The sequence below is a fragment of the Diachasma alloeum genome, unplaced genomic scaffold (genome assembly GCF_001412515.2).
Source record: "Diachasma alloeum isolate Michigan unplaced genomic scaffold, Dall2.0 Dall_scaffold_00343, whole genome shotgun sequence".
Lineage (NCBI taxonomy): Eukaryota > Metazoa > Arthropoda > Insecta > Hymenoptera > Braconidae > Diachasma > Diachasma alloeum.
In genome coordinates, this window is record NW_021680482.1 from 1,073,687 (window position 1) to 1,086,568 (window position 12,882).

A 12,882-nucleotide genomic window follows, 5' to 3' on the forward strand; every position below is an offset into this window, starting at 1 on the left:
CCTGAACATTTCCCTCGTTGCAAGTATAATCGGTAACAGGCTACCCGCGATCTTCAAGCCAGAAGGTTGAGTTCTAAAAAATACCGCAAGTCGGAGGCGTACGTTTTCTTCTGGAGCGATCGGCTTATTTGACATTTATCTCACCGATCTTTATCGCTCCAGTTGTGTCGCTGTAAACAACGCAGATACGTGATTGTGAGTGAGGGAGAAGCGATGTAGAAACACGTTTACTGAATTCTGATTCTCTTCGCTGAGAAAAAAAGAACTACAAGAGACGATTTACATCAATTTGCGATTCCTGCGGTGACAGCCGATAAAATGGAAAGTTTATCAGACTGCAAACATTTATTATCAATATAGACCGCAGACTCACAGGCAAATGGCGGAGAAATGAATTTGTGAAACTAAAAATGGAAAATGTCGGGGGAAAGTGGGTTTAAAGTAAAAATTGGCGTTGAATTAATGTGTTAGAAATTTTGGCGTTACACACTGATAGACTAATTCATTTATTTCAAATGAGATTCGTTAATAGTTAACGAATGGTTCACTTGAAATGCAATGAAGTGCAATGCTACCCAGCCTCTCTATTGATGAGTTCACCGATTGTCTGTATAGATTAACTGAGGATGCGAATGCACTTTCGCGTGGTAATAACCGGAGACTTCAATGCCTGGACAGTCGACTGGGGCAGTATAGAGACCAACTGAGGGGCAAGACCGAGACCAACTCGATAAAAAAAATCATCGATAATGTTGCATTGAGGAATATATTCTGAATTTTAAGAATATCGTGGTTAATTTGTGAATCAATTTTTATGCGAGCAGACAACTAATTTTTGCGAGTAAACGTGAACCGCAATTTGGGCAGCATGCCAAGAAGATACTTACGAATTCCGGAAAATTGCATGCAGAATACATCGTTGGGTTTACGAAGATTTACTCTGATCCTACGTATTCCCCAAGGAGGAAAGACTAGAATATACGAGTCCCCTGGATTTCTAAAGTTGGGTCTCAGCCTCTAGCTAATTTCCTTGACCTTTCCCATAATTTTCCAGTTATTTGGGTTCTAGGTCAGTGGAAAATCGCGTTCGTAGTCGGACAGTTCGGATTTCTACATTTTTGTTCGCCATCTGTGTGAAAATTGCGGGATTGTTCTCGATGGATTACAGAAATCCGTTTTACCTGGAAAGACCGAGACCGAAGCAGCACATGATAAACTACCATCGGAGATAAGACGTTTCAATTGTTTAAAACTTATACAAAATTATTCTCTAGGAATTGTTGCCATCTGTGGTGCGATGATGGTATTAAACTCATTCTTGAAATAAAAATTAGAATCCTTTAGATTTTCAATTCATACATTTTTATAGTTATGATTTTTGTAATTGTGGTTTGATACAATAAAGATCGATTAGTCGACTATTTTTGGTATTCGGTTGCTACATTGAGAGGCAAATTTTTTCCTGTCAAACAAATTTGTTTAAATTAAAGCAAATGACTGAGTCACTCATGTAAATGATCTGTTCGCTCACTTTTGTACTATGATTATTATTCTTTAGTAGAAAAAATCTATTCGTTTGGAGTGCTTACGTAAAAAAAAATTGAAAAATACAAATTTTTTCGAGACAATAATTGAAATGGAGCGAAAACAGAAGAGAAAATAGAAGAAGGAAGGAAACAGATTAACCGAGTAAATCAGCATCACGGAGAAATTGGAATTAGACACAGTATTTCATAATAGACCTCATCACTGGGTGCAACAAAAACAAAATATTACTCATTTCTATTTCACGTGAATGTAATTTATTTCATTCCAGTGGGGACTTCTGGGGCAGATTCATACACTTTCTCACATATGCTCATTCAATGAGGGAAATGCGCGATTTATTTATGGAAATGGTGATTGAATAATCGGACGAGCAAAAAATACTCATTGAAGCCATTTATTTTTGCATGGAAATGGCAGAAACGAAATCGTTAAAGCATTCCACAGACGATTGGCCAAGGAATTCTTATAGAATTCTATTGATTTTCACCAATTTTATCGAAAAATTCCAGGTGTTTCATTAATTTTTTTAAGTAAAAGCATTTAATTGAAAAAAATAGTCGAGTTTCATATGGCGATATATCTTCAGACTTATTCTTCTGAAATATTAGCGTTAGAAATCCTTCGGCATAAAAGGTCTTTTCACCTATTTTTTTTCATTCCGTCATTCGAAAATTGAAGCGAAAAAAATCGAAAGATTCAAGTCCATGATTTCTATAGAAATAATATCAACAGAAATGTTGGCAGAAATGAAAACTCTTTGATCTTCTAATATTTTATAAATGTGCGTATCGTCTTCAAATCACTTTTCATTAATTTCTCTCTACATTATAAAAATCCAAATCGACTTCTGGTGCACACGGGAAAAAAATTTGGTACTCAAAATTAAGACTCCAAAATTTAGGATGACAAGGGCCACGAGGGTCTAAACAAGAGTCATGAGAGTTATAATGAGGGTCAGATTGAGGATCCAAATAAGGGTCACAAGGATCAAATTAAGGGTCGCCATAGTAAAATAAGGGTCGCGAGGGGTATAATGAGGGTCAATATGAGGGTCACGAGGGTCAGAAAAAGGATCATGACCGTCATATGGGGATTGGCTAGCGCAGCGAGCAGGGGGTGTAGCCCCCTAGTCTTAATAAATAATATTCTCGTAATAATTTTTATTGCTTCAATACTTTCTGATAATTTCGACCAATATTACGGAAGTAGTTTTCTCTGGCCATCCCTGTTCAAGAGTAGAATAGCTACACGAGATCTCTCCATTTTTACCAGCAACGAACACTCCATCGAAATCAGAAAATTATTCCTTTAGATAAACAATCTCAAAATTATAAATTCAAGTGCTGGGAAAATTTATGAATCATAAAACTAATTGAAAAACCATTGCGGAATAACTTCTGGAATGACGTTTCAATTAATATCAACAACAGTTGCTCATTTGTGATTAAATATCTGTAGCACAATAACGAGAATAACAATCCTAGAATTAATTAAAAAATTAATATTCCAATAAAAAACCCACTGAAATAAACATTATTCGTAAGTTGAGAACTAAAAACAACGTGCAAATGGAATTCCTATCCTATCTGAATAATGAAATCGTTAAGAATTCATAGGAGACATTTATGGATCATAAAAATAATTGAAACAAAATTATAGAATTATCTTTGAAATGACGTCTCAATCAACATTCATAATGAATTCTAATTTGTCAGGAAAAATCACCATGAAAATTTCAATAATTAATTGTAAAATTTCTATGCGAAAATATCTATTTTCCTTGATTTCAGACGACAGTAGATTGTCCTCCGCAGTGGTCAGCCATTTAAGAAAATGGATAGATGGATTGAAAAAAAATTCCTTTGCGATGAATCCAGCATTTTGTTTTTCAGGGAAGACCTCATCAGGTCTTCAGGTTTTCTTCATTAATGTTTTTTCGTTTTTAATCATCTTATTTTCATTTTTATTTCACTTTCAGGTTTTTACTGATTTTTTTGAAGAATGAAGCCATAAGAAGTGAATATTTTAATAAATGCCAATTCAGATTGAAAAATTAATCACTGAAATCTTGTGATCCTTCATCTTTTTGGAAAAAATATCTTCCGCACATAATAATGAATATGAATATTCAGAAACAAACTGATACGAATTTTCAATTTTTCCCTGAATTTTCCTCTTTTCCGAATTTTCACGGAATTATTGCACCGAAAAAACAAATATTTTATTGATTTTCAGATGATTCGACCAGAAAATCAACGGAATATTTCATTTCTCAATGACAAGATTTTCTGGAATTTCAGTAGAAATGAAACACGATAAAAATTTTCGAAGTTTGACACGGAAAATTCAGACTAAAATTGTTAACCGTATATGAGCTCCGATGATCGCTCATCTCCTTCTTAATGATGACTCCCATGCGTCACAAGGGTCAGAAATGCAGAAGTGCAATTTTATCACACGTTATCCAATAAAACACAAGAATTTTTATAGCGCTATTGTCATGGCTTTATTGAGATCAATGTTTTCGTTGGGGACCTTCAGACCCCCATAATTCATTAGCGTCATTCAGTGAGCGATACCGGCGCCCGATAGCCATAGAGATCCGTTTCGCTCATGCCATAAACGGCCGTATTCACCCTCTCTCTCTCAGTCTCAATAGCAAAGGTAAAAAAATAATCACCGGAGAAAAATCATTATCATCGGGGTGAAAAGTGCGGCTGTGGGCGTATAAGTGCTCTCGGTGTACGCTCGCGTGTACCACTGCGGTATTCCGATTTTTTTTATATTCAAACCAATACGTATGCTCGATCGAACGTGTCGGAACTGGATAAAACGTGTGCCACGGGGTCGACGCCGAACATTCGCCCAGCGAAATGTCGAAATTATTCGTGAGACTCTCTTATATACTGTCGCAATTATCTCAAAAAATATAGGATTAATATTTCGACGGATTGATTTCACAGAGGGGGCAGAAATTACGGCAACAATTCCGCTTTTTTGTCGGAGGAAAAAAATGAGATAATAAAGGAATTTAGTCGCTAGGAAAGTGTCCATTTTTATTCACTCAATTACGGGTTTTTGTGGGTAAAATGGATCGAGGAGGAAAGCCAGAGGTGGAGTGGTATTTGGAGCGTTATGAGTTCATAATTGATTTTTTTTTAATTGTGTAATTATCTTGGGAGGAACTCGCTTGAGGTGGAAATGTCATAAGATTGTTTTTTGGGTTATAAAGTTATAAATGAAAAGAGTTCTTTCGTTTATTTCTAGACACATGATGAGTCGTAATTTTGACTAGCTGTATAGCCCGGCTTCGCACGGACAGCATTAGAAAAAATTGAATTGCAGAATTTTTAATTCCAAAAATTCTCAAAAATTTTAGCATTCAATTTTGTCTTACTCTGCCCGGCTGGAGCCGAGCCATACAGCTAGTCAATCAGACTTTGAAATTGAATTGCTCAATTGGAACCAAAAATTTTTTTCAGAGAACCCGAGAATTCCTTTGAATTTTCTCTAATTTTCTAAGAAATCCCAGAATTTTCTCTAATTTTCTAGAAAATCTGAGATCATCTAGGCCCATTACGGATCGATCCAATAACTTCCCGATTTGGTGATTAAAAATGGCGGAATCTATAGCGTGATCTGTACCAAACTGTAAAAGAAGCTTGAATATCCTTAAATACTTTGCAACACTGAGAAAAAAAAATATTTTTGTGAAGTACATTTTTACTTGTATCAAGAAACTCATTCCTCGAAACTTTTCAAGAGTGAAATATGTGTCACCCTGAGAAACCAAAACTTTCGTCAAGAGATTTTGCCCTTTTCCTAAATCTGAGAAGTTGTTTATGACAAGAAAGTGATTTTCCAAACCACGACTGGTTGAATTAATTTTTTTCTCGGCGTACTGAATTAAAAGTGCATCAGGGAAGTGTCGAAATGGAAAGGCGAACTGAAACCTGCAATAAACTTCAACTTCACACCGAGAATTAAATGCACTGGCAATCGTAAGTAGCTCCAGAGATGATTTGCCATGGATTTCGTCAATAAAATTTCATGATTCACTCCTCACACGTAATGTGGTATAAAAAAATATAACACTATCGCTGAAATCGGCCAATTCCTCCCGGGTGAAAGAATGTTTACAACATCCAGTATTTTTTTAATTCTAATGTTATGAAAATTATTTTACAATAAACGAATGAATTTTTTTTTGCCGTCTCACATAGCTTCGCTCCAACGTCATAAGCACGAGAAAAATAAAAATTAATTGTATTGGTGTTGAAATAAAATTGAATAGAATATTAAGTGATCTAATGAATTATAAATTACATCCAATTGATTTCACGCATTATGTACCATCAATTCCATCAATAATTCAATCCTCAGATATAATCGTGCAAAAAAAGAAATAACGTGTTTGAAGCGCTTAATTTTAGTACTGGAATTTATTAATAATAGTACATTATGTCATCAGGCGATTAAAGTAATATCTGAAAAGAACAGAAAAATAGAATAAAAGAAAAATAATGAAAAAATTTAATGCTATATTGAATCATTTTTGAAAAGTTTCAAATTTTAAAAATTCATGTTCGAATTCTTCGCCTTCGGCTCAAATTGTAAAGTCACATTCGTCAGATAATGCGTTTATCGTCGCGTGACATAAATGCAGTTTATTATTTTTCATCACAGAAATATTGAAATGTGGATGAATATTTAGAAGTGGAATAAACCTCAACCTCCAACCGCGGATCAAATGCACTTGTACTACTGACTTGCTGACAGATGATTTATCGTTAACTCATCTTCGTGTGACTTGATGTCACTTGAACAAAAAACTGCTGCAACAACATCTTTTTCTTTCTTGTTGTAAAAATAAATCCAGGATCAATGGAGTGAGATGATTCACTCTAATAATTTATCGCGCAGAAGAACCAAAAAATCTATTGATTTCCGTTCTGTTGAAGATATCTCTTTTGAAATAAATATACGGACAATCAAAATCGGCGCAAATTCAATAAAATATTCAATAAGAATGCGCTCGGAATTTCCACATTTTCATACATTAAATAAGCAGCTGTCATAACATTTAATTTTCGTCCCTCACACGGTAGTAAAAAAAATCCGAGAATCCATTCAACGCCAGCTCCATTAATGTCTCCCCTCCAGTATTTTTTATTTTCAACCTTTAGCGCAAGAACAGAAAATTAACATCAATGGGAAAAATCTTCTGACGAAGGTGAATATGAAAAAATGCAGTAAACTTCAGCCTCGCGCGAAGGATCAAAAGCACTTGCACTCTTAATTGGTTGTTTGGACGATTTGTCATCAATTTCCTCAATGAAAATCAAATTAATTTAGTCCTCCGATGCGTCATAAAAATATGGGGCGCGGCCGTGGACTCAATGCATCCTCTAAAAACGGAAGTCTACACACTCACAGGAAAATGTAATAAAAATTATTCTGAAGCGAATGGTAAACGTGTAGCGAAACACGTTTTTGGGCTGTTTTTAATCTAGAAAGGAGTAAAAAAAAGAGGAAACTTCTTCTTTATAATTTTCCTCTTCGTGAGATATAGAAAAAACCGCATAAAAATTGCCTGCACTCAGAGAAATTATGCATTTGAATGAAATGAAACACTTCTCTTGCATTTTTCCATTCAACACGGCGAACAACATTCATCTATATTCCAAATAAAAAATTATTCCATATTAATAAGTTTGGTCTCTTCGGCATCTCAATAATGATTCGATTTTTCGCTAATAAAGTCTGCATTTGGAACTATAAACATTCGTTAATATTTTTATAAAAAAAACTTTTCAATTGATGTGAATAAAAACGCAAAGAAAAATCAAGTTTAAGTGTAAATTAAACCATTCATTTGGCCCAAATGAAGCATTTGTAGTCTCTCCTTGTCAGTCCATTCGGTATAAATAAGTGACATTTAAAGTTACAATACAAACACTTGTGATTTTTCCCTATAACGGAGAGGCTAAAGTTTAATATTTTTCTAATTTCATGAAGAGAAAAAAATTTTTTAGGAACATGTCACTAATTTTCGGAAACATGTCACTGATTTCCGGGGATATGGCATGCATTTATTTAAAATCTATCACAAGTTATTGGTGATACTGAACACTAGCTAGAATAACTCTGATCATTAATGATTTTTGTCACTGAAATTTGGTGATAGCCCAAAAAATGTTTCTGAAAGAATTAAAAATATATTTTAAATACTACAAAGATATTATTTGCCTATTTTACACTAATGGCACAAATTTCAAATAAAAAAAAAAACGAAAGTAGCTGTGCAGGAGTCGAATTTCAAAAAACTAATTGGTAATTGTTATTGCACACATTTTTTCAACAATTTTGAGAAAAACATCTCTGTAGCTCAAAAATTAAAGGCCCTGGACTATTTTTAATATTTTAAACGTGAGCGGGGCAAACGACTAATAAACAATTGATTTTTTTGCACTAATCATTCGTTTTTAGATACATATAATCGATCTTCAATGAGTGAGAAATCTCAGTCCGATCGCCCGCGACTTTTAAAACTCATCGTAAAAATCTGTGTTCACGACAAAAACGGTCGATTCTCATTGTATTTCCATTCTGCCGCGCGATTGCACTCTGTCCAGTAATTTTGACCCACATCTTCAGAGCAATCTTCACCCTACATTTCTCTTTGTACACTGATAGAATGATTCATTTATTCCAAACGAGATTCGTTAACTATTAACGAATGGTAGAGTTGAATATGACCAAATGAATATTCGTTAGTAGTTAACGAATGGTCCACTTGAATGGCGAAAGTCAAGTCAAACAAGGCTCCTCAAATATACATTCGTTAACTATTAACGAATGAACATTTGGTGAGACCGAATAGACCCTAACCTCCAACCAAAATCCATTCGTTAATAACTAATCCGTTCTATCAGTGTACAAAAATCCACTTCCGACAATGCGTTTGAATACATAAAAAAAATATCTCTCCTTGAAACAAAAAAAAAATTTACTATATTTGTTGACAGTTAATGCTCGCAATGATATATGTGTATTTCGTGTATTACATTGAGCGCCCGCCTGTTCTGCGTGCAGAACAGCACGTCTGGCATCCGCGTAGGATAACGTCGAATGTCCGAGTGAAGCTCGACGAGAAAACGTACATTGAATATGACATTAGGAATTGTAATAAGTACTCGACTCATGCGATATGCGATAATAAATTGTATTTCATTATAAAAATAAATATATTTCACCTTCCACGCAATTAATGTGACATTTCCGATTTTTATAATTCAAGGTCATTTAATCTGTATTACTAGACAGGGAGTGAGGATGGAATAGGAAAAAAACTAGGTTATACCTATTGAGTTTGCGTTTTATATACCAATTAAACGCTCGCCTTGGCTTCCATTGACAAAGTGCCCACAACAAGTGAAAAATAATAAGTATTTGATGGTCATATTTTTCGAGGGAGTTATTAATTCATATTTAGTCTTCCGGTAATTGCGAAAGAATGAAGGCTTTGGAGTGGGACAGTCTACTGTATACTGGGAAGAATATATAATTTTTTCTGAGGGGTAACAGAATACTGCTAATTTTTTAAATTTTTGCACAAATTTTCTGCCGAAAGCCATCGCAATTTTTACAAATCGAAGGAAAATAATCTCCAGGACACGGAGATAAATGTTCAGTAAAAATTACGGAACTCACAATTCACTCACCGATTACGGAATCGACTTAGAAAATTCGGGTGAAGGTATCGTCATTTTTTACAGGAGATTCAGATAAAAATTACGGAACGCTCCGGAAAAATTCCGCGACACTTCCGTAAAATTTCCTACATTCTGTATTTTCTGGCCCGCCTAGTGTCACTGCGCCCCTCACTTACCCCAGAAATGCAGAAATGAAAAAAATTTTTTTTTCACCCGCAGCCAAAGTGCCATATTTAGGCTTTTTTCGGGGGGAAAGTCGACTTTCGCCAAAATCGAATTTTTCTGTATTTAATTTTCATACCAGTTTTTTCCAACTGGTATGAAAATAATCATTCACACCATTGGAAATTTGCTCGATGCATTCCTATCATCATTGGGAAATGCACGTAAATACCGTGAATTCATAAACCTGCGAGCCACAAATGAGTATATCGTTCCTGCTGTTCACAGAAAACAATTAGTAGCGAAACCCAATGCATTCGCTAAGAAATTTTATCTATTCCTTTTGTTAATTCCGTTGACAAATGTTGTCAACGGAATTACCAAAAAAATTTAATACTTATGAATGAATAAATTTGGAGTTTTATGTAGATTTAATCTATTGATGTATTTTCTAAGTTCTTTCTTTTTTCCCATTATTTTTCTCTCAGTAAAGAGGTCCAGCAAAAAAATTATGAAATTCAAGCCGAGGAATTGCTGTTCACCATTTCAATGGAATAAATTGTATTAAAAAAATTAAAATATATTCATTTTATTTTATTAAATATTTCTTACACTGTTAGAAAAAAAAATGAAATTTCATGGACACTTGTCTACTAATTTTTAGGACAGTGACACTGAATGCGATTTAGGGGAAAAAATCATGAAATTTTAGGTTTCACTAAAAATTCAGTCAAATTCCAGAATTTTAAGCAGCACAACGGCGAAAATTCAAAAATATATTTACCGCAATTTTATTATTTTATATTAATTTTCAGGGAAAAATGAAACTGAAATTTACAGTTCTCGTTAATTTGTCCACGGAATCCTGAATTTTCAATGACGAAATTCCTTGAAATTTCAGTGGTAATTAAAATTTGAGACAAAAAATTTTTAATAGTGTATTAAAAAAAATTGGGTGACTAAATTGTCGAATCTCTGAATAAAATCAGTGAAATACAACAAAAATATTTAAACAGACAGAAACTGCAATACATTTTTCTCGTGAATGCGCCTGGTTTTTCTACTGAATTTCCCGCACGTGATTGTCTGCTAGAAATTCAAAACCTCATGTTCATTATTTATTTCTAATTCTACACTCGTACCTCTGGCCCTTTCAGGGCAAATAATGACTCTTGCATAAGAAGACTAATTCCAGCCGATTATCTGATTACATTCGATGTTTTGTAATGCAGTCTAAAAGCTGACATCATATAATTGATCATGTCTCGTGATATTTATTAAAAGTATCTCATTGGATTCGTTTGAATGGGCTTTGTTGTTTTCATTCAATAGAATACCTCGATCGCGGATCAAGTGACTTAGTGACCTTGGCAGAGCTCCATTCCGACGCTTCAAATTGATCATCTGAGATTTAGAATATCGTTTTCCATTGACGAATTGAGATTTTCATTCCATATGCATATGAGAACTTGACGTGATTGAAGGTTGTGAGTTATGTCATTGGAAAGACAGGAATCTGTTATGCTCCAGTGGTTTTTGATATATTACGACTATGAATTTCGTCAGACATGATATTGAAATTTGTATATGAATTCATTTAATAAAGGACACCAAAAATTCAAGTCAAAGCTTTTGGGTTTCAGACAATTTTTGAGACAATTTCGTTCCTCTAAAGAATTGATGAATTCATACTAATATTTATTTAGCAGCTATTTCCCCTCTATGAAGCCCGACCTCCGCCTTCGAACTCTCCGAAAAAGCGATTGGATCCAAAATGACTCAGAATTTCCTTATCTGTATGAACGTCTTCACCTTCAAAACACCACTTATCCTCGGTGTACCCGGCATTTTGGTTCTAGGACAGCGCAATATCATCGCTCAATCCCGCCGCATCATTCCCTTGATCCTCTCCAAAGCCCTTGGCCTCAACTCCAAATTTTCGAATCCCGTTCACCACTTCAATCATCGCTTTATCGATTTTTTTGATGAAGAGAGAAGAAAAATAGAATGAAAGAAACTGAAAATTTGAGCGGAGTAAATTCTACAGAAAATATCTCAATAGAATACGCTACATAGAAAAATCGAATTCTATTGACTTTTTCTATAAAATATTTTCTATTGAATGTTCCAATAGAATCGGCCAGAAAATAACAGAAAGTTCAATAGAAATCCGATAGAATTGTCTGGCGAATTTGCTAGAATTTTCGTATGTTATACCACGAGAGCTTCAAAAATTATCAGTTGAATGGCGTGTTGACAATATAAAATAGCAGTCAAATAGCAATTCTATTGGCTGAAATTGGGATGAGAAAAATTCTCTACTAAATTTATTCTGAAACCGTTTTACCGCTTCACTAATTAAAAATCAGCTAATTATAATTTTATAAGAATTTGAAGTTGAGATAATGTGTGAACTTGAGACAAGAGATGCATATTTTAGTTAAAAATTACACGTAAAAAATAAAAATATTCTCTCCCGACCGACCACTAAATTTTGACGAGAACTGTTAAACTAAAATATTGAATGAGCGCGAGATTTATTTGACATTAAACCTACCATTTCCTTGATTTATTTTCTGGCCATAAAAATAAAATACATGAAAACTCTATAAGTGCACTGACATTTGACCGAGCGTCATAACCCGATTCTCGAGGTCGCCACTGTCGGAAGGCCCCCCGAAAACCGGAAATACCAGCCTCCAGCAGTGATCCAAAACATCCACCACGACTGCTGATTAATGATTCCGATGCGATGTGCACCATAGACATGCTTCAATTGAAGTGAAATTTCCCGACGTGTATTATGATCGATTAGCTCCCCAACAAATAACCGGAGTCATCTGAGAGGAACGAGTGGATTTCACTCGTATATAATAGAAAGGCCGCCTGTAAACCCATCAGAAGCCAACTTATATGAAAAAAAAAGGAAATAAAGAATTAAACGTCCATTCTATCTAATAACTCCCCTCATAATTCAACTCACAGCCTTTATTACGCATTACCTGATAAGTTCCTACTGATATTTATTTGATCGGAAAAATGTTTATCGCATTAATACACCCATATTCATATAAATCGTACAAAAATAGAACAGGATACCACGGCAATTTTAATTGCAAAAAACACTAATCATGTTATTGAAAATAATCAAAAGGGAAATCGACCTCCGAATTTAGAAAATCAAATGACTTACTGGAGCGTTCCAGGACCTTGTTGCTTCGTCCTTACTTCACCACTCAGCATTTCCTTCCCGAGTCGAATAATTGGACCTGACAAGTTCTACTTAGGTCTTTACGTTCAGAACTGGATAGGTCTTGGGAAGCGTCTTCCCAAGTGCTTCCGAGACCTTTCTACCTCTGGTTATGTCCCATTTCAGCACTTGTTAGGTGTAAGCAGGACTTGTATTCAGACTTTCCAAATCCTTGCCGGTCCCCGTAATTCTATGGGCCTATATTAA